The sequence below is a fragment of the Nymphaea colorata genome, chromosome 6 (assembly GCF_008831285.2).
Source record: "Nymphaea colorata isolate Beijing-Zhang1983 chromosome 6, ASM883128v2, whole genome shotgun sequence".
In the NCBI taxonomy this organism is placed as follows: domain Eukaryota; kingdom Viridiplantae; phylum Streptophyta; class Magnoliopsida; order Nymphaeales; family Nymphaeaceae; genus Nymphaea; species Nymphaea colorata.
This window is the reverse complement of record NC_045143.1, coordinates 147,327-174,219: the sequence shown is the minus strand read 5'-3', so window position 1 is coordinate 174,219 and position 26,893 is coordinate 147,327. Positions and strand designations below refer to the sequence as shown.

At 39.3% G+C, this 26,893-nt stretch overlaps 2 long non-coding RNA genes across 10 annotated transcripts; both read left to right on the top strand.

The window, feature by feature from the left end:
* Positions 1–12: 12 nt before the first annotated feature.
* On the top strand, positions 13–26,131 carry LOC116256378 (uncharacterized). 9 transcript variants are annotated; one of them, XR_007573537.1, is made up of 7 exons: positions 13–570; positions 661–837; positions 940–1,029; positions 1,396–1,512; positions 1,604–1,703; positions 25,650–25,703; positions 25,807–26,131. It is a non-coding gene; the product is annotated as an uncharacterized LOC116256378 (long non-coding RNA). The 9 variants fall into 9 exon arrangements; XR_007573538.1 differs by lacking the exon at positions 25,650–25,703 and adding an exon at positions 19,204–19,257; XR_007573540.1 differs by having other exon boundaries at positions 1,604–1,736.
* LOC126410130 (uncharacterized) lies at positions 20,001–21,690 on the top strand. Its single transcript, XR_007573546.1, has 3 exons — positions 20,001–20,479; positions 20,580–20,730; positions 20,998–21,690. It is a non-coding gene; the product is annotated as an uncharacterized LOC126410130 (long non-coding RNA).
* Positions 26,132–26,893: the final 762 nt, after the last annotated feature.

Genomic DNA, 26,893 nt, shown 5'->3' with positions numbered 1-26,893 from the left:
AAAAATAAAAAATGGAGGGAATCGGCTGATACACACTGATTCAACCAACAAGGATTACTAACAATAACTTAAGGGGCACGTTTGATGAGCATGAAATATCATACAGCACCCGAACTAAAACTTAAATTTTGAAAATTTTTTTATCACCTTCTCATTTTTATGTTAAATGTTTAGAAAAAAATTAATTGTTTTTGTGAGTAAGCGAGACTTCGTGCAAAAGTTGGGGGTATCATTGTGGTGTTTGAAAATTTGAGCGGCTGTGGGCGCCTATTTATAATTTTTTCAAAGTAAGAATGAAAAGGGGTCACAATAAATCAAGAAGTTCAAGAAACACTTCTCAACGGCCATTCTGTTACGAGGGCTTTCTTTTTCCCGCCGAGTTCCCGGAAAGAAAGCACCCTCTCCTTCTCTCTCGATGGGAGGAGTTTGGATCTTCGATGGCGCGACGATGGAGGAGGCTGGATCCTCGATGGTGCGACGATGGAGGAGGATGCAGATTGCATCGGTGGGTTGCCGCAGTTCATCCTTCCAAATTACGAGCAGCAGCTCCTATCCATCATCCTTCCGCTGGTGAGTTTCCTTCCTCCTCCCTCGCTCTTTCAGCGTTTCTGCGCTCTCATTAGGGCTTGAGAAAAATTTTAACCCACAAGACCAATGCAGGTCGATCTTTATGATCATTACTTGGAAGGGAAGGGGAGGGGGGGCATCTAAAAGGTCGAGAGACAGAGTAGCGAAGTGGAGAAGAGTTCGATCGGCCTCGTCCCTCGCTCGTCGATCCATCGATTCGCGATTTCACTATTTAGTGATCGATCGATCGGTCCGTCTCCTTCGCTTTGGGTAAACTCCTTTTGCCCTCCCGTCCTGCAGGTTCTTCTCTTCTCTGCGGTTCCCTCTTACAGTGCAAAAACGCTGAACGGGGCTCTTGGTCTGACTGTGCAGATTACGTGTTCGACGAGACTTGCACGAACTTGAGCGTTTATGAGCATCACACGAAGGATGTCATCCAAGCGGCAGTCAAGGGATTCGATGGTACCCCTTCAAATTAGTTTTTGTTCTTTTAGTATTTTGAAGGATTGGACGCTTCTGAAGTAGATAGATGCCTTTATTGCTCTTATTGCATATCCTATAGCTGTTTGTTACCTGTGCATCTACATCCTACTTTTGCAAGATAGTTTGTCTTTAAATTGTTTAATATACATGAAAAATTAATTTGCTGAAATCCTCTGAGGCCATATGTTGACAAATAATTTGGAACTGGACTGCTGAAGATAAACCCTGTACATGATCATAATGATTATGGTCTTGCAAGAAAATTGGGCATCCCAATACTAAATGTCATTAACAAGGATGGAATTGATCTTACGGATGCCTGAGACTCCTACTTTGTTATTTCAGTGGACTTGATTGTTTGAAGCTTTCAACAAATTGTGGGCAGATCTCGAAGAGGCTGGTCTTGCTGTGAAGAAGGAATCATCTACATCAAGACTACCAAGATGACAGTGTGGTGGGGAGGTCAGGAATTTTCTCTCTCTATATATCATAAGATAATTGGTTTTTTGCAAAACAGTCTAGTCAAATTAAATGGAGCACTTGTATATAATAGGTCATAGAGCCACTCGTCGGTAAGCAGTGGTATGTAGTCATGGGGCCTTAGTGCACTGGAAAACGGGGATATATCTATCATTCTTGAGAGGTTTGAAAAGGTACATGTGCTACAGGAGGTTTTCTTTTCCAAGGTGAAGTAATATTCTATAGTAGGCTGCTGAAGGTCCTTCACATTTATCCTGTGTCTATTCTGCTGTGCTTTGTTTGGAGAACCATGTTGCCATTCATCTGATTGATGATCATCTTAGACTGCCTCCTTTTATTTGCAAATGTTTTGTGTAGTTGTGGCTTGTTTGTTGCTGATCTAGCGGTCATCTCTATTCCATGCTTGAAAATACTGTTGATTGTTGTAAAATTCTGTACTGCTTCTTATTGCCATCCATATGACAATATTTTTACATCCATAGCTTCCGTTGTATAGGCAAATTATAACAGCTCTTCATAAATGGGTTTTTTAGTTTTCAGATATATTACTCAGCTGCAACATTTGTTGCCTTTATGAATATCCCTCTAGCATCTGCATTCATATTTATGTTCTTGTTCTGGATTTTAGATTTTTCCTTTTCATTGAAAGATAAGGCAGAACACGAGTAAGAAATCCTTGGGTAATGTTTTAATTACTATCTGGAGATGCATAAAGAGTTTTTGAAACAAGATTTTGCCATAGGTAAAATGAACCAATATGGAAAAACTACAACCAATATGTACAAGAAGAGGGGGACTGGCGAGTAATCCCTTGAGATGTGGGAACCACTCAAGGATCTTATGTGGCAGTGTCCCCACAATCAAAATCCAAAATAGCAGGTGGTGGAATATTATTATGATAAGTTAACTCATAAGCATAGACAAATGGTAGATGCAACATCTGGGGTACATTCATGATGAAAAGCAATGAAGAAGCATCAACTTTGTTTGAGACTTAATAACAATTTTACGCATCCTGCCTCATCATCTATGCAGGAGAGAGCGCCGTGGATGTCTTTGGGAGCAATCAATGAGGAATATGTGAGGTATCATCATTGCGTTATTGGTGCAAAAGGATGGATAAAATTGGAGATTAGTTGGAGCAAATATTGACACTCATTCGAACAGTGAATGAGACATACTCATGTGGAAACTCAGTGTCTTATGCATTGCAGTTTTAAGAGTATTGTGAAAAACCAGTACAACGTTAGAAAAGGGTTTGGTAGACGGGGTATGATTCCTAATTCAAAACCTACAACCCCAGATAGCATAATCATTCTAACCTTTTGTGGTGAAATCTAGAAAATGTTGCACCTCTTCATTACCAACAATAGTAGGTTGGAGGGTTCCAATGCCCGAGTTTCTCACATGGCCAACTACAAGCATCGGTACAAAAGCCATTTTCAAGAGCTTACACGTGAGACTACAGAAATGACAATGGAAACTGCGCAAGGCTGGGAAAGTGTAAAAACATGATGAGAATAGTTAATTTTCACACCTAGTTTCTCTCGATATTAAGGATGTAGGTTAGACGTATTAGCATGGAGGAAAGAGGGAAGGCTCCCAAGTCAATCCTAGATGTGGAGATGTTGTTAGAGGTGGTTTGCACGTGGTAGATGTAAATTAAATGCATGATAAAGCAGTAATGGGCTAGAGGAGTCAAAAGGAATATGATGTCAAACACAAGGTTTTAAAACCCAGTGATTTGTGAGTCCATGACTTGTTGGGCCGACTCAGTCATTCAGCCTGGCTTTGACAACTTTGTTTCTTGGATAAACCATATGTTTATGTGTATAAAATAATAATTTCGGTTCATTATAAGACCAATATATTACATGATGTGCATAATAATGCGTACACATATATAATGCAAACCTTAGTAATATATTTACGAACAATGATGAATAAACATAGACTTTGTTTGGGATAATTATTGACAATCTTATGCATCTTGCTTCATTGTCTCGGCAAAAGACAACGACACTTATAAATTAAGGTGCACCTAAGGTATGAGATGTGAATAGTGTGTGATTGCCTCATTAGGAACACAAAAGATACCATGAACCCCATACAACAAGAGGAGAAGCAGTCCCATGAGACCTGTGAACTACTCAAGGATGTTGATGAAGCAACGTCTCTACCATAAAGTAAAAAATGTCAATTAGATGCAAATAAATGGCTGACTAATGACTCAATCAATGTAAGGCCAACTAAATGCATCAGCATAATGGTCAATTTTAGGAGGTTATGTGTGAGACAAAAGTATTCACTATGAACAAACTTGGGTAGGAAAGATACGATGAACCTTGTACAACAAGAGGGGAAGCAGTCCTGTGAGACATGAGAACTGCATATGGATATTGATGAGGCAACGTCGCTACCATCAAGTTAAAAATGTCAATCACATGCACTTGGAATAAATGGTGAACTGAAAACATAGCCGATGCATGGCCAACTAAATACATCGGCGTAATGGTTAGTGTTAGGAGCTTATGTGTGAGACAAAGGTATTGACTATGAAAAAACTTGGGTTGGAACAATGTGATGTACCTTGTACAACAAAAGGGGAAGCAATCCCGTGAGACATGGGAACTGCAAATGGATCTTGATGAGACAACGCACTCACCATCAAGTTCAAAATGTCAGTTATGTGCAATTGAAATAAATGGCTGTTTGGTTCTCTTGGTAAAGTAGCGGATGTTGCATCTGCGAGCACATTTTTGACGAATAGACAGAACGAACATAGACTTTGTTTGGGATTATTATTGACAATCTTGTGCATCTCGCCTCATCGTCATGGCAAGCAAGAGCGGCACTTATAACTTAAGGAGTACTCAAGGGACGAGTTGTTATTGATGTGTGATCGTCTCATTACGGGCGCAAATGATACGATGAAACCCGTACAACCAGAGGAAAAGCAGTCCCGTGAGACCTGGGAACTGCTGAACGATGTTGTTGAGGCAATATCTCCACCATCAAGTTAAAAATGTCAATCAAGTGCACTTGAAATAAATGGCTCACTAACGACATAGCCGATGCATGGCCAACTAAATGCATCGGCATAATGGTCAATTTTAAGAGGTTATGTGTGAGACAAAAGTATTCACTATGAACAAACTTGGGTAGGAAAGATACGATGAACCTTGTACAACAAGAGGGGAAGCAGTCCTGTGAGACATGAGAACTGCATATGGATATTGATGAGGCAACGTCGCTACCATCAAGTTAAAAATGTCAATCACATGCACTTGGAATAAATGGTGAACTGAAAACATAGCCGATGCATGGCCAACTAAATACATCGGCGTAATGGTTAGTGTTAGGAGCTTATGTGTGAGACAAAGGTATTGACTATGAAAAAACTTGGGTTGGAACAATGTGATGTACCTTGTACAACAAAAGGGGAAGCAATCCCGTGAGACATGGGAACTGCAAATGGATCTTGATGAGACAACGCACTCACCATCAAGTTCAAAATGTCAGTTATGTGCAATTGAAATAAATGGCTGTTTGGTTCTCTTGGTAAAGTAGCGGATGTTGCATCTGCGAGCACATTTTTGACGAATAGACAGAACGAACATAGACTTTGTTTGGGATTATTATTGACAATCTTGTGCATCTCGCCTCATCGTCTTGGCAAGCAAGAGCGGCACTTATAACTTAAGGAGTACTCAAGGGACGAGTTGTTATTGATGTGTGATCGTCTCATTACGGGCGCAAATGATACGATGAAACCCGTACAACCAGAGGAAAGCAGTCCCGTGAGACCTGGGAACTGCTGAACGATGTTGTTGAGGCAATATCTCCACCATCAAGTTAAAAATGTCAATCAAGTGCACTTGAAATAAATGGCTCACTAACGACATAGCCGATGCATGGCCAACTAAATGCATCGGCATAATGGTCAATTTTAAGAGGTTATGTGTGAGACAAAAGTATTCACTATGAACAAACTTGGGTAGGAAAGATACGATGAACCCCGTACAACAAGAGGGGAAGCAGTCCCGTGAGACATGAGAACTGCGTATGGATATTGATGAGGCAGCGTCCTTACCATCAAGTTAAAAATGTCAATCACATGCTCTTGAAATAAATGGTGAACTGAAGACATAGCCGATGCATGGCCAACTAGATGGATCGGCTTGATTGTTAGTGTTAGGAGCTTATGTGTGAGACAAAGGTATTGACTATGAAAAAGTTTGGGTAGGAAAAAAATGTGATGAACCCTGTACAACAAAAGGGGAAGCGGTCCCGTGAGACATCGGAACTGCAAATGGATCTTGATGAGACAACGTCCCTACCATCAAGTTAAAAATGTCAATCACTTGCATTTGAAATAAATGACGAATTGAAGACATAGCCGATGCATGGCCAACTAGATGCATCGGCATAATGGTATGTTTCAGGAGGCTATGTATGAGACAAAAGTATTGACTATGAATAAAGTAGGGTAGAATAGATGCGATGTACCCCGTACAGGAGAAGCAGTCCTGTGAGGCATGGGAACTACATATGGATCTTGATGAGGCAACGTCCCTACTATCAAGTTTAAAATGTCAATCAAATGCACTTGAAATAAATGGCTGACTAAAGACATGGCCGATGCATGGCCAACTAGATGCATCGGCATAATGGTCAGTTTTAGGATGTCAATCACATGCATGGCCAACTAGATGCATCGACATAATGGTTAGTGTTAGGAGCTTATGTGTGAGACAAAGGTATTGACCATGAAAAAAGTTGGGTAGGAAATATGTGATGAACCCTGTACAACAAAAGGGAAGCAGTCCCGTGAGACATGGGAACTGCAAATAGATCTTGATGAGACAACATCCCTGCCATCAACTTCAAAATGTCACTTATGTGCAATTGAAATAAATGGCTGTTTGTTTCTCGTGGTATAGTGGACGTTGCGTCTACGAGCACATTTTTGACGAATAGACATGAACGAACATGGACTTTGTTTGGGATTATTATTTACAATGTTGTGCATCTTGCCTCATCGTCTTGGCAAGAGAGAGCGGCACTTATAACTTAAGGAGTACTCAAGGGATTTGTTGTTAATGATGTGTGATCGTCTCATTATGGGCACAATTGATACGATGAAACCCGTACAACCAGAGGAGAAGCAGTCCTGTGAGACTTGGGAATTGCTAAACGATGTTGTGAGGAAATGTCTCCACCAACAAGTTAAAAATGTCAATCAAGTGCACTTGAAATAAATGACTTACTGACGACATAGCCGATGCATGTCCAACTAAATGCATCGGCATAATGGTCAATTTTTGGAGGTTATGTGTGAGACAAAAGTATTGACTATGAAAAAGCTAGCGTAGGAAGGATACGATGAACCCCGTATAACAAGAGGGGAAGCAGTCCCGTGAGACTTGGGAACTGCATATTGATATTGATGAGGCAACGTCCCTACCATCAAGTTAAAAATGTCAATCACATGCATTTGAAATAGATGACGGTTTGAAGACATAGCCGATGCATGGCCAACCAGATGCGTAGGCATAATGGTCAGTTTTAGCGTTTTAGGAGGTTATGTATGAGACAAAAGTATTGACTATGAAAAAACTAGGGTAGGAAAGATGCGATGAACCCCATACAACAAAAGGGGAAGCAGTCCCGTGAGGCATGGGAACTGCATATGGATCTTAATGAGGCACATGATACGATGAAACCCGTACAACCAGAGGAGAAGCAGTCCCATGAGACCTGAGAACTACTAAACGATGTTGTTTAGGAAATGTCTCCACCATCAAGTTAAAAATGTCAATCAAGTGCACTTGAAATAAATGGCTCACTGACGACATAGCCGATGCATGACCAACTAAATGCATCGGCATAATGGTCAATTTTAGGAGGTTATGTGTGAGACAAAAGCATTGACTATGAAAAAACTTGGGTAGGAAAGATACGATGAACCTTGTACAACAAGGGGGGAAACAGTCTCGTGAGACATGGGAACTGCATATGGATATTGATGAGACAACGTCCTTACCATCAAGTTAAAAATGTCAATCACATGCTCTTGAAATAAATGGTGAACTGAAGACATAGCCGATGCATGGCCAACGAGATGCATCAGCTTGATGGTTAGTGTTAGGAGCTTATGTGTGAGACAAGTATGACTATGAAAAATTTGGGTAGGAAAAATGTGATGAACCCTGTACAACAAAAGGGGAAGCGGTCCCGTGAGACATCGGAACTGCAAATGGATCTTGATGAGACAACATCCCTACCATCAAATTAAAAATGTCAATCACATGCATTTGAAATAAATGACGAATTGAAGACATAGCCGATGCATGGCCAACTAGATGCATCGGCATAATGGTAAGTTTCAGAACGTTATGTACGAGACAAAAGTATTGACTATAAATAAACTAGGGTAGGATAGATGCGATGTACCCCATACAACAAAAGGGGAAGCAGTCCTGTGAGGCATGGGAACTGCATATGGATCTTGATGAGACAACATCCCTACTATCAAGTTCAAAATGTCAATCAAATGCACTTGAAATAAATGACTGACTGAAGAGATGGCCGATGCATGGCCAACTAGATGCATCGGCATAATTGTCAGTTTTAGGATGTTATGTGTGATACAAAAGTATTGACTATGAAAAAACTAGGGTAGGAAAGATACGATGAATCCTGTACAATAAGAGGGGAAGCAGTCTCGTGGTACATGGGAACTGCATATGGATATTGATAAGGCAACGTCCCTACCATCAAGTTAAAAATTTCAATCACAGGCATTTGAAATAAATGACAAAGTGAAGACATAGCTGATGCGTGGCCAACTAGATGGATCGACATAATGGTCAGTTTTAGGAGGTTATGTGTGAGACAAAAGTATTGACTATGTAAAAATTTGGGTAGGAGTGATGCGATGAACCTTGTACAACAAAAGAGGAAACAGTCCCGCGAGACATGGGAACTACATATTGATCTTGATGAGGCATCGCCTCTACTATCAACTTCAAAATGTCAATCAAATGCACTTGAAGTAAATGGCTGACTAAAGACACGGCCGATGCATGGCCAACTAGATGCACCGGCATAATGGCCAGTTTTAGAATGTTATGTGTTAGACAAAAGTATTGACTATGAAAAAGCTGGGGTAGGAAAGATACGATGAACCCCGTACAATAAAAGGGGATGCAGTCCCGTGAGACTTGGGAACTGCATATGGATCTTGATGATGCAACGTCCCTACCATCAAGTTCAAAATGTCAATCAAATGCATTTGGAATAAATGGCTGACTGAAGACATGGCCGATGCATGTCCAACTCGATGTATCGATATAATGGTCAGTTTTGGGAGGTTGTGTGTGTTACAAAAGTATTGACTATGAAATAACTAGGTAGGAAAGATACGATGAACCCCGTACAACGACAGGGAAAGCAGTCCCATAAGACTGGAGGACTGCATATGGATCCTGATGAGGCAACGTTCCTACCATCAAGTTCAAAATGTCATTCAAATGCACTTCAAATAAATGGCTGATTGAAGACAGCCGATGCATGGCCAGCTTGACGCATCAGTATAATGGTCAGTTTTAAGAGGTTGTGTGTGAGACAAAAGTATTGACTATGAAAAAATTGGGGTTGGTAAGAAACGATGAATCCCATACAACAAGAGGAGAAGCAGTCCCGTGAGACATGGGAACTGCATATGGATATTGATAAGGCAATGCTCCTACCATCAAGTTAAAAATGTCAATCACATGCAGTTGAAATAAATTTCAGACTGAAGATATAGCCGATGCATGGCCAACTAGATGCATCGGCATAATGGTCAGTTTTAAGGGTTTCTGTGTGAGACAAAAGTGTTGACTATGAAAAAACTAAGGTTGGAAAGATGCAATGAACCCTGTACAACAAAAGGGAAAGCAGTACCGTGAGCCATCGGAACTGCATATGGATCTTGATGAGGCTACGTCCCTGCCATCAAGTTCAAAACGTCTATCAGATGCGCTTGAAATCAATGGCCGATTAAATACATTGCCGATGCATTGCCAACTACATGCATCAACATAACGGTCAGTTTTAGGTGGTTATGTGTGACACAAAAGTATTGACCGAAAATTAGGGTAGCAAAGATACGGTGAACCCCTGTCCAACAAGAGGGGATGCAATCCCGTGAGGCTTGGGAACATCATATGGATCTTGATGAGACAACGTCCCTACCATCAAGTTCAAAATGTCAATCACAGACACTTGAAATAAATGGCGATTAAAGACATATCCGATGCGTGGCCAACAAGATGCATCGACAAAATGGTAAGTTTTAGGAGGTTATGTGTGAGACAAAAGTATTGACTTCGAAAAAACTAGGGTAGGAAAGATGCGATGAACCCCGTACAACAAAAGGAGAAGCAGTCCCGTGAGACATGGGAATTGCAAATGGACCTTGATGAGGCAACGTCCCTATCATCAAGTTCAAAATGTCAATTATGTGCAATTGAAATAAATGGTTGTTTGGTTCTTGTGGTAAATTAGCGGATGTTGCATCTGCGAGCACATTTTTGACGAATAGACTTGAACAAACATAGACTTTGTTTGAGATTATTATTGACAATCTTGTGCATCTCGCCTCATCGTCTCGGCAAGAGAGAGCAGCACTTATAACTTAAGGAGTACTCAAAGGATGAGTTGTTAATATGTGTGATTGTCTCATTACAGACACAAATGATACGATGAAACCCATACAACCAGAAGAGAAGCTGTCCCGTGAGACCTGGGAACTGCTAAACGATGTTGTTGAGGCAATGTCTCCACCATCAAGTTAAAAATGTCAATCAAGTGTACTTGAATTAAATGGCTGAGACACATAAAACTAGATGCATCGGCATAATGGTCAGTTTTAGGAGTTATGTGTGAGACAAAAGTATTGAATATGAAAAAATTAAGGTAAGAAAGATACGATGAATCCCGTACAACAAGAGGGGAAACAGTCCTGTGAGACATGGGAACTGTGTATGGATCTTAATGAGAAAGCGTCCCTACCATCAAGTTCAAAATGATGGATCTTGATGAGGCAACGTCGCTATCATCAAGTTCAAAATGATGGATCTTGATGAGGCAACATCCCTACCATCAAGTTCAAGTCAATCAAATGCACTTGAAATAAGTGGCCGACTGAAGACAAAGCCAATGCTTGGCCAACTAGATACATCAGCATAATGGTGAGTTTTAGGAGGTTATGAGTGAGACAAAAGTATTGACTATGAAAAAACTAGGTTAGTAAAGATACGATGAACCCCGTACGACAAGAGGGGAAAGAGTCCCATGAGACATGGGAACTGCATATGGATATTGACGAGGAAACGTCTCTACCATCAAATTAAAGATGTCAATCACATGCACTTGAAATAAATGGCTGATTGCAAACATAGCCGCTGCATGCTAGATACATCGGTATAATGGTCACTTTTAGGAGGTTATGTGTGAGTCAAAAGTATTGACTATGGAAAAACTATGGTAGAAAAGATACGATGAACCCCGTACAACAAGAGGGGAAGCAGTCCCGTGAGACAAGAGAACTGCATATAGATATTGATGAGGCAACGTCCCTACCATCAAGTTTAAAATGTCTGTTATGTGCAATTAGAATAAATGCTTAGTGGTTGTCGTGGTAAACTATCGGATGTTGCATGTGGGAGCATATTCTTGACGAATAGAGATGAACCAACATAGACTTTGTTTGGGATTATTGTTTACAAGCTTGTGCATCTTGCCTCATCGTCTTGGTATAATGGAGCGACATTTATAACTTAAGGTGCACTCAGGAGATGAGACGTAAATGATGTGTGATCGTCCCATTATGGCACAAAAGTTACGATGAAGCTCATACAACCAGAGAACAAGCATTCCCGTGAGGCCTGGGAATTGCTAAATGATCTTGATGAAGCAACGTCTTCACCATCAAGTTTAAAATGTCAATCAAATGAAATTGAAATACATGACTGACTAAAGACACAACCAATGCATGACCAACTGGATGCATCAACATAATGGTCAGTTTTAAGAGGTTACATGTGAGACAAAAGTATTGACTACGAAAAGCATGCAATACTATAAAAGTGCGAGGGCATGATGAAAATAGTTAACTAAATGTTAGATTACTTGAGGTGTATTTTTTCACAATATGAACATCATGCCGCCATTCGAGATCAGATGGGGCAGCTGCTCTATTTTGACTGATGAAAAGTACTACAATCTTTTTATGAAAAGGGTCATGACGACCTTGTCGTCGTCTTGATGAATTTCATCTCGAAATATGATATAAGGTGCATGTCATGAATTTAGGATATGATGTCCTTGACATATGGTTTGTTTCCTTTACAATGAAAGATAAGACAAAATGTTGGTTGAAATCAGTGGTCGATGTTCAAATTGGTAATTGAGAGGAGATGTAAAAAGGCTATTGAAAACAAAAATATTTCAATTTTACATTGAACTAGGGTAAAAAAGATACGATGAACCCCATACAACAATAGGGAAAGTAGTTTCGTGAGACCTGGGAACCACATAAGAATCTTGAGGAGGCAACGTCCCCACCATCAAGTTTAAAATGTCAGTTATGTGCAATTAAAATAAATGACTGATAGGTTGTCATGGTAAAGTAGCGGATGTTGCATGTGGGAGCACATTCTTGACAAATAGCGATGAATGAACATAGATTTTGTTTGGGATTATTATTGACAATTTTATGCATCTCGCCTTATCATCTTCACATTTAATCATTATTGTATTTATCAGGTGCCCTTACCATATAATCAACACAATGTGAAGATTAGTTAAAGTGCATAAAAGAACAGAAAAATTGCCGTATAATCAATACAATGTGAAAATTATTTAAAGTGCATAAACAAGCACATAAAGCAAAGCTTGGATGTTAACTGAAGTAAAAGATGCTCATATTTAATATGTTAGTGTCCTTGTCATATGTAAATTAAGTTGTAAATTATAGCTCAAATAAATGACCCATTTTTTCCTGAAGTGGTCTTTTATTTCCAATTTCAAGGATCTAAATAGATGTCGCGCTGTTGTGAGTTTCAGCCTAACTCTTGGCTTCTTATATAATATGACGTGCAGGGAATGATTTGGGAGCCTTTTGCTACTTTGGGTTGTATTCATATAATTGACATGGACAAGTAAGTGCCAAAGATATGTCTTTGGTAAGCGGAATAAATGCAGTATCGGGTAAAAGGTCGTGACACCTTTGAAGGTATAAATGTATATAAATGACCAAGCATTGGAAACCACAATTATAAAAATTAAAGAAAATTTAAAGTCTGGTGCTGGAAATGCCAACACCAGTGGCTCCGGCGCCATTATTGTTCATGACCTTTCCAACACAAAGCACTTGAAGGGAGAGAGTCCTTTTCTCTCTTTTCCATTTTCACGGTACAGCCTCTCCTTTCTCTTCCCTTCCAAAAGTATGGAAGAAAGGCACATACTTTTTGGCGGGGAAAAGGGTTTGAAGATCTAGTGAAGGAAGGAGTAAAACCGTGATTAATAAACTTTTAATTCAGAAATTAAGATTAGCTAAGTTGGGTATATTGAACATCAAAGTGATTCTTTTACGTTAAATATGTCGATTTTAAAACGAAATCTAATTCCTTTTGAAACAAAAGTTTTTATTTTCTTATTGATGCTCGTTATTTAACTTTTTCTTATTAGATCAAGCGTCCAATTCTGAAAGCATCCAAACATTTTATCTTTTTAATGGATAACTTTACTAGACATAGAACTGAGTTGAGTTGCAGCTCATGGCCAAGAGATTGGAGTAACTTCGGATTGATGAAGGCAGAGAGGTATGTCATGAAGCAACTTGGCCGTCAAAGGTACAAAAGTCACAACAGTTCTGTTGTATGTACATACAACAGCAACTAGGCCTTTATGGTAGTTTATGAATTAATCTTCATCTACATTTGTCTACAAAGCAAACCTAACACTTACCATGGGAGAGATGTTGATTGGAGAAAAAAAGGGGTATACTAGTCTTGATCATACCCCCAAGATACAGTAATTGAGAGCAGCACTTATTATGACCATTTCCTTGGTTGAATGGAAGGCACAAGGTATTGTCTGCACACTGATAATCAGACACCAATTAAATAACTCAGTCGACTTAACACCAGCTGACGGAGGTTGAGAGTTCGATCCTGCGATAGTCTCTTGGCATAATCTGGTAGCTTAATTTAATTTACATCCAAATTTCACTTAAATCCAAGAGATGAATGTTAGCCCTTGTTTGAAAAAGGAACCGCAGACCTGCCCCTGTCCTTGGACACACTGCTTACTAGGAAGTTGGTGAATCCAACCCTTTTTCTTCTTGCTTTGTACAGAGGTTTGAATGTGTGAATTCTGAAGCACTCATCGCACATTCAACCATGCATGCTCACACCGATGAGTAAAATGATTAATTAGCAAAGGTATGTTATAACTAGTATATAATAGTCATCATCATGAAGAGACACTATCCAAATTCATATAGTTTAATATGCCTCAATGGATTTATGGCCCAATTGGCAGCGGAAGGATGGACAAATATCACAAGGGCGAGTGACCCATCAGTATTTCTTCCATGTCCTGGTGTGAAGCATCATGACCATAACTTTTGGCATCATGGCCCACAAAATGTGAACATTCCCGATAGTTTTTTTTTTTTTTTTTTTTTTTGAAGGTAGGGAATTATATTGCCTGAGTTAGTTGCCATTCTGAAAAGAAAAATGTTCATCATGTGGTTGCTGCAAACACTTGCTTGAATTGGTTGCCTTTCCATCCTATCCTTCGATTATGTGGGGCACTAGCTATTAGAAGGCTATCGCAAATACTTGTGTGTATGCAATTTATATGTGTATGTGTATGATCTGTAAAGCTATATGCACAAATGCGTATATAACTGTAGTCTTATAAGTTATGTAGGCATTTTCTAATTTTTATGTTTGTGCGAGCTCAGCTTGGTCAAAATCGAGTCTGACCAAGCTATGCTCGGGTCTCATACTGCTTCCTCCTTCAAAATGTTGTATCTTTTTGTTTTTCTTTTAGGGCAGGTGATTCTTTTCTCTTGTAGTTATGCTGTTTTAAACAACTTTTAAGTGTCATTCATTATAGTTTCACTATTCAATTCAGATCTGTGAGTTTTTTAGGCCTTAATGCCTTATATCACCACCAGTGAGGGGGCATCAACTATCTCTAAGCTGTGCATCCCTTCTGCACACAAATACCTGCACTTCCAAAGCTCAAGTTGAAATACATGAAAAAAAGTAGAAAAAATTAATTGAGCCAACTCAGCCTGGTCCGGTTCAACTCGAGCTGGCCCGGTGCGCAGCCATTTTCATGGCAGGTTGGGGGACCGAAAGTCCGACCATCCCCAGCCAAATGCCCATTCTTAGTAACATGTCCAAAGTGTAAACATTTTTAAAAAAATTAAGAAAAGTGAGGCCTATTTATGAAATTAAAGCAAAATTCTGATTAAAACTCTGTAATTGCAAAAAAAATGACAGTTAGGAAGGTAAGTTTGAATTAAACGTGCGTCAAAAGTATTTGGCATTGGCTAATTTGTGGATGAGATTCAAGTCAGTGATTGGTTATTTCCTCTATGTGCCAAAAACACAATAATCCTATAGACATATGGGATCTTATGCTTCCGTTTTATAACTTTTCTCGTTAAACGCTAAGAGCCAAAAAGTTATCGCAAACGGCCATGTTATTTAGAATTTGCTTTCCCCAACTCGACAAAACCGTTGCCTACTCCCACCGCCTCTGCCACGCCTCTCCAAGAAACGTCTCAAATCTTCTCCTATGTCTCCCCTATTCTTCTTCTTCTCCTGCAATGCAACCCGTCTCCGTCCCACATCCCTCTTCTTCACATGTATGAACGAAACCTTATACTTCTCGCTCACACTAGGTTCTTAGTCGGCCATGGCCAACACAAAACGCCCTTTTCTTTCGCTTCTTAAGTATCTCAGATTGACAGCCCTAACCTGCGCGATCAAGGTGGTGCAGCCCTAATCAATGATGGGTGTTCTCATATGACGTCGTTTGAAACGGGTATGCTAACCTGGTCTCTATGTCTCTCTCTCTGTTTAAGGCTCTGCGTCGTCCATCGCTGACGCACCTCTTGCCGTATGTTATCTCTTTTTGTCTCTTCATTCGTTTGTTCCCTTCAACGCGGTAGCCCTCAAATTGGTTGATGAAATGTCAGTGTGTATGTACACTCTGTTTTTTTTTAATGCTTCAACTTATGTTCTTAGTTCACAATGGCGATCGAGGGCGGCGACGATCGCATCAAGAGGATCTCGACGGCGATCCGTGTGATCCCAAATTTTTTCCCCAAGCCCGGTATCTCTCTCTCTTTCTCTTGAGCTCGGCTTCTTGATTACTTGCGGTGGGGCTTCAAATTTCTGGTCTTGGGTTCTGTTCTTTATTTGCAGGGTGCCGCCATCTACCAGTGGTTGTCGGCAGCCAGCAAATCACCTCCAACAATCATTCCCTGAGATGCGCATCAAATCCTCAAAGGTTAGAGGCTTAGAACAGGGGTAGTTTATTGTCATGCATTCGAGAGGAGTTGGTAGGGGTTGCTTGAAGGGTTTTAACTTGCAAGGTTTTCTGATGATGCCACAGTTAAGATGGTTCCAACACCATAGTGCAGGACTTGACCTTCGATTCTACCATGCATCAAAAAAGTGATAGTGATCAATCCTTTGACTTGTCTTAGACCTTTCGTATGTATGATTAGGATGCAGAAATCGTATTTCAGTACTCATCTAATTTAAGTTTTTGCCTGGAGAGTCGGTGAAATTTCAGAAAGAATAGATTTGTATTGGAATTTGATAGGGGACTATTTATGTGACACTTCAAAATATTTTATAGGAGCCTTAGTTGGACTTTGAAATGTGAGCCTGGAATTGATTTAGATATATGTTGTTATATGATCTAATGTAGTCTATCAACCTTGTGTATTATTGGTCATTCCAGCCTACTGTTGGATTCTTGTCGCTCAACCACAGCTCAACCTTGTGGTTGGTTGAGTTGCACACTAAAGGTTCTGTTTAGGGCTTTTTTTTTGTGGTTTCAAAAAAGTTAGGAGATAATGGTAATAGGTTTATGGTGAAAAAAACATCTAAATGCAGAAAATGGACAAAAGGTATGTGGGGGCATTAGCTATTAGAAGGTTCTTTGTGTATTATCGCAAACACTTGTGTATATGCAATTTATATGTGTATGTGTATGATCCATCAAGCTATATGCACAAGTGCGTATATAACCGTAGTCTTACATATATATACATTTGACTATATTAGTAATATATGTAAGCATTTTTATTCTTTTTGTAATTGTATTTTTCTAATTTTTATGTTTGTGCAAGCTCAGCTTGGTCAAATTGAGTCTGACCAAGCTATGGTCAGACCTGTGAGTTTTTTAGTCCTTGGTGCCTTATATTATCACCAAGAGGTAGGGACTTCTCAACTATATCGGAGCTGAACATCTCTTCTGCACACAAATACCTGCACTTACAAAGCTCAAGTTGAAATTCTCAGGAATTTTGCTAAAGGAAGTTGTGATCCATTTGATATACTACTTGCCTTTTGCTCTTGAAAAGTTTCATGTTTCAGGCGGAGTTCTAAAATCTGTCCATCCCCATAGTCTCATCCCCTCATCCAAAAATTTTTTTATTGCCCCGTTGTTTCACTAAACCTGACCTTTAGGCCAATATTTTCCGATGTTTAAGCTTGCTTTGCTAAAAGTGACACTATGAACAATTTTCAACCTGCTCATAAATGCAAAGAGGGGCATATATTTAAATGCAATATTTTCTTACATTTTAGATCCTAAAGGCCCAAACTGGTCCACATTTTTCTAAAATTTCCTTCCAAGTTCTTTATTTTTGGACCTAATGATTATGATCTGGGACAATGACAAGGCCCAAGTTCTTTACTCCTCTCCAACAACCTTGTACACATGAAACCTTTGAAATCAATACCTTTAAAAGAGTAGTGACTGTATTTTGTTTTACAAAAATGCCAAAAAGATACTCCAATGACGGTTTTATGTGTATGGAAACTGTTACTGAGAGCAGGGGTAGTTATTACAATTGTCTTTTGGCCGTCGGTTTTCCATGCTTACAATTGCTCTATATTGTGTCGGCGACTTATGGGGATTTTCCATTCATATAGCTGTCTGGTACCTAAGTTGAGTACCATTTAACCATTAGGAGAGGGAAAATGTGTCCTTATTTTATTACTTTCGGCAGCTTGACACTGTGATTACAGCAGCTGCCTGTATCAAATTCAATAATGACTAGCAAGGGAATGAGTAGGTGTGACACTTATTAAAAATTACAAAATGTGGGTTTTTCAGGTTGCAGGCAAAATGTAGGCCCAAAAAGGAAATTTTTCAAATGTCTGTCCCTTGTCAATGATTGAATAATATTTTTTGCATATGGGCATATAAAAAATTTATCGAGGTATGACACTTTGGGATTCATGTAACTAATTTGCATGTCCAAGTTATCCATATTGGTGCTCACTGTGCCTGTTGTCTAGATTTGTACATTTCCAGTCAATAGTTGGTATGAACTGTCAATTTTTGCCTGCAGAATCTTGGTTTGTTTATGGTTCAAAATTCAAATACCTGTTTTATATATCTGCTTATAATGAAATGGATAAAATATGTTGATTTCAAACAAAAAAAAATCTGATTGTTGGAGCTAGAACCGACTAATTATATTCAGAGTGTGTGTTTAAACCAATTTAACACCTTCTTAGTAATCGGTGTGCTTCATGTTCAATCTCTGATCATCCTTCCAAATTTTCTGCTTCAATGCTTTCAGATTATTTCTTTTGACGAAGTAATGCCTTGGGGTTGTTAGATCCATTTGCTTCAACACTTTATGTTACAAAAAGAAGAACCAAATAATAGTTTTGCTGCACCTAACTCTCCTTGCTCCATAGGGTTTTAGAAAGTTGTTCAAGAACCGTACAGACATTGGGATCAAAACAAAATGGGGAAACTTAATATGAAGCTATTGAAGGAAGCATGTATAATGTATATTTTCTGCACATAAGATTCTTGTCAAAGATTATCTTGAGGCACAGTGTGTCATACCGTTATTATTGCCAAACAACCACCCAAGCACCTCTTGGTTTTGCTATGCATCTCTTGAGTTCCCAATGTCTGGTTGATGTAACCAGATCCAATATCAATAAAATAACATGTCCCTTAATCTTTACCATCTAACGGTGTTTCATTTATCTTCACAGAAACCATCAAAGAACAATTTTTAATGTCATAAATGATTGTTTTCCCAACTAGATCACTCTCTCATTTTCTAGTGATAGAATAGTTACTGCAGTGTGTCCATTTGGCAAGCAAAAAGCAAAAAGAAATATTTTGTAGACAGGGGAGGGGGAGAGAGTGAAGTGGCAAAAGATGGGTCACCCTATGCAGGCCAGGCACTATCTAGGGATTACATTTAATATCTGTTATTCCTTAATATATATATATATATAGATAGATAGATAGATATATAGATATGTATATATGACTAGAATTTCTTTCATTGAGATGTTCTAAAGTTTGATCTGATTCTGGATTACATTGATGCAGGAATTTTTTTTTTATTGGCGTGCCTAACATGTCTGTTTACCTTGGTTGTGCATGGTAAGTAGGACGCTCCTCTGTTCTTCGGAAACTGATGCTTACATGTTGATAAATTAGCAAAAGGAGAGATAGTGTTGATTTCAGCTTGCTTGTCTTTATACAGGCCAGCAAGCGAGAGAGGCAAGGGACACACACTCGAAGCAATAGTCTGCACTTCTTCCTGTCAATTCTGTCACCACCTGCAATATCCACCAACCAGCTTGGGTTCCATCATATTTGTAGCATTAATTCAGAGTTTTTTCAGTGATGCATTTTTAGCTTTTAGGCTCCACTGTTTGGAAGCTTTGAGATGGTCGAATTTATTTTTCAAAAAAAATTCCCCGAAAAATGATCCTGCAACTACGTGCTAAGTTGCAGGTTGAAAATCATGTTAATAAGGTTATGGTAAAACTAAAAAAGAGAATTAAGCAAGTCGATCCGTCGCTGGCCGATTTATCGCGTTGGGTTTGGATTGACGAAATGAGGAATTCGTATTGCGTGGGTCGGAACAAATTACTTGCGGTCAACGTTCTCCGGTGATGTTGATGGCCGGTATTGCATCTATAGCGGTGATAAATTCACCGGTATACATTCCTCCGGCGGTGATTTTCGTCGCCTGTATACAGGTCTAGCGATGAAGATATGCGCCGCTATAGGTGATCTCTTCCGGTGATAATAACCGCCGGGAGAATCAGCTATAGCGGTAACTGATCATGAACTGGAAGGTGAACAGTGATACTTTTTTTTCCAAGACTTTCCTAACACTTGATATGGCAAGCATTTTATGCAGAGGTTGGGCACTATTGCATGAATTCGTGAACTTGATCCTAACATTATGGGTTTTCCTGAATTTGGTTGCTTGCCCATGCCTGGTGTGATTGGCGAACCAAGAGCCTCTAATGCCATTCACCATTCAACGACAACTTTTCTACAAAAAGCAAAATACTTTATACAACCAAAGGAGGTTGTTGAGTTGGTTGAAGGCATCCTCAGGAATGTGTTGTTGATGTACTGAACATGAAATAATGTCTTTTCTTTTTATGTTTGTTGTGGTTTAATGCATAATGTTTGTTGTGGTTGAAAGCATATGTTGCCAGCAACCAAAACTGGTTTGATATCGGCATTTCCAATGGGTTAAACACTTGCTAGAAGATAGAGTCTATACATAGGATTGAGTTGCAACTCATTACCAAGAGATTGGAGTAACTTCGGATCGATGAAGGCCGAGAGGTATGCTTCAAAGGTACAAAAGTTACAGCAGTAACTGCTGTTGTATATACATACAGAAGCAACTAGGCCTTTAAGGTAGTTTGTTAATTAATCTTCATGTACATTTGTCACAGAGCAAAGTTTGCTGGCCTAACACTCACCTTGGGATAGATGTTGATTGGAGAAAAAAGAGGGGATATACTAGTCTTGATCATACACCCAACATACAGTAATTGAAAGCAGCACTTATTATGACCATTTCCCTGGTTGGATGGAAGGCACAAGGTATGTTTGCACACTGATACTTAGACACCAATTAAAAAACTGAGTCGACTTAAAACCAGCTGATGGAGGTTGAGAGTTCGATTCTGCGATAGTCTCTTGGCATAATCTGGTAGCTTTAATTTAATTTACATCCAAATTTCACTTACATCCAAGAGATGAATGTTAGCCCATATTTGAAAAAGGAACCACAGACCGGCCCCTGTCCTTGGGCACACTGCTTACTAGGAAGTTGGTGAATCCAATCCTTTTTCTTCTTGCTTTGTACAGAGGTTCGAATGTGTGAATTCTGAAGCACTCATCGCACATTCAACCATGCATGCGCACACCGATGTGGTGAATAAGATGATTAATTAGCAAAGGTAAGTAACAAGTACATAATAGTCGTCATCAGGGAGAGATAATATGCCTCAATGGATTTAAATCCCAATTGACGAGGTATTCTTCCATGTCCTTCTGGTGTGAAGCATCATGATCACAAAGCGATTCCATGATGCTAAGAATGGGAATTAAGTTGGAGGAAGCTGCCCCCAGCCTTGCCCCCTAAGTATTCCAAGTATGTCAAGGCAGCATAGCAGTTGCTTGGTGAGGTTGTGAATATTAGAAATGCTTTGAGATCTGAGACCAACAAGAGCCAAAGCTTTCGGACATCCGGTTCCAAGGAGATGGATACAGGAACAAATGCTTCTGTAAGACCACGATAGGTTTTTGAGAGCAGACAAAAAATCTTACAAGTCATGTAAGTGGGTTTTGCAAGGAGAAAAGTTCAAAGCTCAGAATCTACTATCATCTGATCGGCTCATTTGGATGCAGAAGTATTATAAGGAGAAGGGTTCCTTGATATTTGAGCTCTAAATCTACTCTCAGCTCATGACCAGCTCATTTGGATGTGGAAGTGGGTTTTGCAAAGGAAAGGGTCCTAAACAGTGGTGGAACAAGAAGTGCTGGATTAAACTGTTCTGCACGCGTATATTTTCTATGTTCACCTATGTCCCTCCAAAAATAAAATATCCCTCTCTATGCGTATATTTTTTAGAGCGATATTTTATTTTTGGAGGGGCATAGTCCAAAATTTATTGTTCCGCCACTGCCACTGTATAAATGTATTTCTCTTGCTTTGAGGTCACCGCTCATTTCCTCTGTTTGCATCTTTACATTTTTGGGGTTCTGTCTCAGTTATTTAATTGCCCGTTTGCTGCTATTATTAAAAGTTTTGCAGAGCATGTGCATGTGAGCCACTTATTGATGCAAATTAACTATTTGGATATTAAGCAACAGATCCACCAATTTACTGATCCTCTATGTAAGAAAAACACAATAATCCTATAAACATATGGCTTCTGTTTTATAACGAGAATAAAGAAAGTTAAATTCTGGAAGCCAAAAAGTCGCAACGGCGAATTTGCTTTCCCCAACTCGACAAAACCGTCGCCCACTCTCACCGCCTCTGCCATGCCTATCCAAGAAACGTCTCAACTCTTCTCCTGTGTCTCTCCTATTCTTCTTCGTCTCCTGCAATGCAACCCGTCTCCGTCCCACCTCCCCTCTCCCCTCTGCTTCACATGTATGAATACTTCTCTTTCTGAGTCGGCCTTAGCTCTGATTTACAGCATTCTCATATGACGTCGTTTGAAATAGGCATGCTAACCTGGTCTCTCTCTCTCTCTCTCTCTTTGAGGCTCTGCGTCGACCATCGCTGACGCACCTCTTGCCGTATGTTATCTCTTCTTGTCTCTTCATTCGTTTCTTCCCTTCAATGCGGTAGCCCTCAAATTGGTTGATGAAATGTCAGTGCATATGTACGTACACTGTTGTTTTTTTTTAAATGCCTCAACTTATGTTATTAGTCCACAATGGAGAATCGAGGGCGGCGACGATCGCATCAAGAGGATCTCCACGTTGATCCGTGTGATCCCAAATTTCCCCAAGTCCGGTATCTCTTTCTCTATGTCTCTCTCTTTCCCTTGAGCACGGCTTCTTGATTACTTTCGGTGGGCCTTCAAATTTGTGGTCTTGGGTTCTGTTCGTTATTTGCAGGCAGCCGCCATCTACCACTGGTTGTCGGCAGACAGCGAGTCACCTGCAACAGTCATTCCCTGAGATGCGCATCGAAGCCTCAAAGGTTTGAAACTTAGAAAATGTCATGCATCCGAGAGGGGTTGCTTGAAGGGTTTTAATTTTCAAGGTTTTCTGATGATGCCACAGTTAAGATGCTTCCAACACCATAGTGCAGGACTTAACCTTCGATTCTACCATGCATCAAAAAAGTGATAGCGGTCAATCCTTTGACTTGTCTTAGGCCTTTCGCATGTATGATTAGGATGCAGAAATCGTATTTCAGTACTCATCTAATTTAAATTTTTGGCGGTGATATTTCAGAAAAGAATAGATTTATATTGGAATTTGGTAGAGTTAGGGTTCATTTAGGTTGCATTGCTATTCCTATGGGCATTTACGGAAGAGAGATACACAAGGGCATGCATATATTCTCGTATGTGATTACCTTTAGTGATCAATTAATGTGTTGATCTTATGTTGTAACTTTTTAGCCTTCTAAGTAATGTTAGACGGCTGTTGTTATAGTTGGAAGTGCTTCAGGTATTGTTGGTCATTCCAGCCTACTGTTGGATGCTTGTCGCTCAACCTTGTGGTTGGTTGAGTTGCACACTAAAGGTTTTGTTTAGGGCTTTTTTTTTTGTGGTTTCAAAAAAGTTAGGAGATAATGGTAATAGGTTTATGGTGAAAAAAACATCTAAAAGGTATGTGGGGGCATTAGCTATTAGAAGGTTCTTTGTGTATTATCGCAAACACTTGTGTATATGCAATTTATATGTGTATGTGTATGATCCATCAAGCTATATGCACAAGTGCGTATATAACCATAGTCTTACATATATATACATTTGACTATATTAGTAATATATGTAAGCATTTTTATTCTTTTTGTAATTGTATTTTTCTAATTTTTATGTTTGTGCAAGCTCAGCTTGGTCAAATTGAGTCTGACCAAGCTATGGTCAGACCTGTGAGTTTTTTAGGCCTTGGTGCCTTATATTATCACCAAGAGGTAGGGACTTCTCAACTGTATCGGAGCTGAACATCTCTTCTGCACACAAATACCTGCACTTACAAAGCTCAAGTTGAAATTCTCAGGAATTTTGCTAAAGGAAGTTGTGATCCATTTGATATACTACTTGCCTTTTGCTCTTGAAATAAACCTGACCTTTAGGCCAATATTTTCCGATGTTTAAGCTTGCTTTGCTAAAAGTGACACTATGCACAATTTTCAACCTGCTCATAAATGCGAAGAGGGGCATATATTTAAATGCAATATTTTCTTACATTTTAGATCCTAAAGGCCCAAACTGGTCCACATTATCTAAAATTTCCTTCCAAGTTCTTTATTTTTGGACCTAATGATTATGATCTGGGACAATGACAAGGCCCAAGTTCTTTACTCCTCTCCAACAACCTTGTACACATGAAACCTTTGAAATCAATGCCTTTAAAAGAGTAGTGACTGTATTTTGTTTTACAAAAATGCCAAAAAGATACTCCAATGACGGTTTTATGTGTATGGAAACTGTTACTGAGAGCAGGGGTAGTTGTTACAGTTGTCTTTTGGCCGTCGGTTTTCCATGCTTACAATTGCTCTATATTGTGTCGGCAACTTATGGGGATTTTCCATTCATATAGCTGTCTGGCAGCTAAGTTGAGTACCATTTAACCATTAGGAGAGGGAAAATGTGTCCTTATTTTATTACTTTCGGCAGCTTGACACTGTGATTACCGCAGCTGCCTGTATCAAATTCAATAATGACTAGCAAGGGAATGAGTAGGTGTGACACTTATTAAAAATTACAAAATGTTGGTTTTTCAGGTTGCAGGCAAAATGTAGGCCCAAAAAGGAAATTTTTCAAATGTCTGTCCCTTGTCAATGATTGAATAATATTTTTTGCATATGGGCATATAAAAAATTTATCGATTTGTTGGTATGACACTTTGGGATTCATGTAACTAATTTGCATGTCCAAGTTATCCATATTGGTGCTCACTGTGCCTGTTGTCTAGATTTGTACATTTCCAGTCAATAGTTGGTATGAACTGTCAATTTTTGCCTGCAGAATCTTGGTTTGTTTATGGTTCAAAATTCAAATACCTGTTTTATATATCTGCTTATAATGAAATGGATAAAATATGTTGATTTCAAACAAAAAAAAATCTGATTGTTGGAGCTAGAACCGACTAATTATATTCAGAGTGTGTGTTTAAACCAATTTAACACCTTCTTAGTAATCGGTGTGCTTCATGTTCAATCTCTGATCATCCTTCCAAATTTTCTGCTTCAATGCTTTCAGATTATTTCTTTTGACGAAGTAATGCCTTGGGGTTGTTAGATCCATTTGCTTCAACACTTTATGTTACAAAAAGAAGAACCAAATAATAGTTTTGCTGCACCTAACTCTCCTTGCTCCATAGGGTTTTAGAAAGTTGTTCAAGAACCGTACAGACATTGGGATCAAAACAAAATGGGGAAACTTAATATGAAGCTATTGAAGGAAGCATGTATAATGTATATTTTCTGCACATAAGATTCTTGTCAAAGATTATCTTGAGGCACAGGGTGTCATACCGTTATTATTGCCAAACAACCACCCAAGCACCTCTTGGTTTTGCTATGCATCTCTTGAGTTCCCAATGTCTGGTTGATGTAACTAGATCCAATATCAATAAAATAACAAAAGATGGGTCAACCTATGCAGGCCAGGCACTATCTAGGGATTACATTTAATATCTGTTATTCCTTAATATATATATATATATAGATAGATAGATAGATATATAGATATGTATATATGACTAGAATTTCTTTCATTGAGATGTTCTAAAGTTTGATCTGATTCTGGATTACATTGATGCAGGAATTTTTTTTTTATTGGCGTGCCTAACATGTCTGTTTACCTTGGTTGTGCATGGTAAGTAGGACGCTCCTCTGTTCTTCGGAAACTGATGCTTACATGTTGATAAATTAGCAAAAGGAGAGATAGTGTTGATTTCAGCTTGCTTGTCTTTATACAGGCCAGCAAGCGAGAGAGGCAAGGGACACACACTCGAAGCAATAGTCTGCACTTCTTCCTGTCAATTCTGTCACCACCTGCAATATCCACCAACCAGCTTGGGTTCCATCATATTTGTAGCATTAATTCAGAGTTTTTTCAGTGATGCATTTTTAGCTTTTAGGCTCCACTGTTTGGAAGCTTTGAGATGGTCGAATTTATTTTTCAAAAAAAATTCCCCGAAAAATGATCCTGCAACTACGTGCTAAGTTGCAGGTTGAAAATCATGTTAATAAGGTTATGGTAAAACTAAAAAAGAGAATTAAGCAAGTCGATCCGTCGCTGGCCGATTTATCGCGTTGGGTTTGGATTGACGAAATGAGGAATTCGTATTGCGTGGGTCGGAACAAATTACTTGCGGTCAACGTTCTCCGGTGATGTTGATGGCCGGTATTGCATCTATAGCGGTGATAAATTCACCGGTATACATTCCTCCGGCGGTGATTTTCGTCGCCTGTATACAGGTCTAGCGATGAAGATATGCGCCGCTATAGGTGTCCTCTTCCGGTGATAGTTACCGCCGGGAGAAGCAGCTATAGCGGTGAGCCTTCCACCGGTATAGATATGCCAATGAATCTATACCGGTGAAAATTGTCATCGTTGTACATGTATACTGGTGATCCTCCACCTCTAGTTTCGCTGCTTTCTTTAGAATTTGGATTGAGAGGAGTGTTCTTCGTCCCTCCCCTTTCCTTAGCACTTCCGTGTAAGACAAGTATTTTGTGTTCTCCTCCTCTCTCTACATATGAAAGGAAGTTCGGACTTTTTGAGCAAATATTCTCACGTAAGTGCCTTATATACATAGTGCCATTTTCACATATGATCAGTTGCAGACTTTAATGATTTTGAGAACAAATAATATCAATCGGATACAAACCTCAGGAAATTAATATATTTAGTAATTTCTGTAAATTATAAACAACCAAGCTCCAATTTGGAAAACAAGACCCTAAAACCTCTTACTCACCCTCCTTTCTACTTTGTTATGTAATTCCTTTTTGTAAAGTAGAAAGCGAGGAAAAACCAACTTGTCTTCCCAGGAGGTGGAA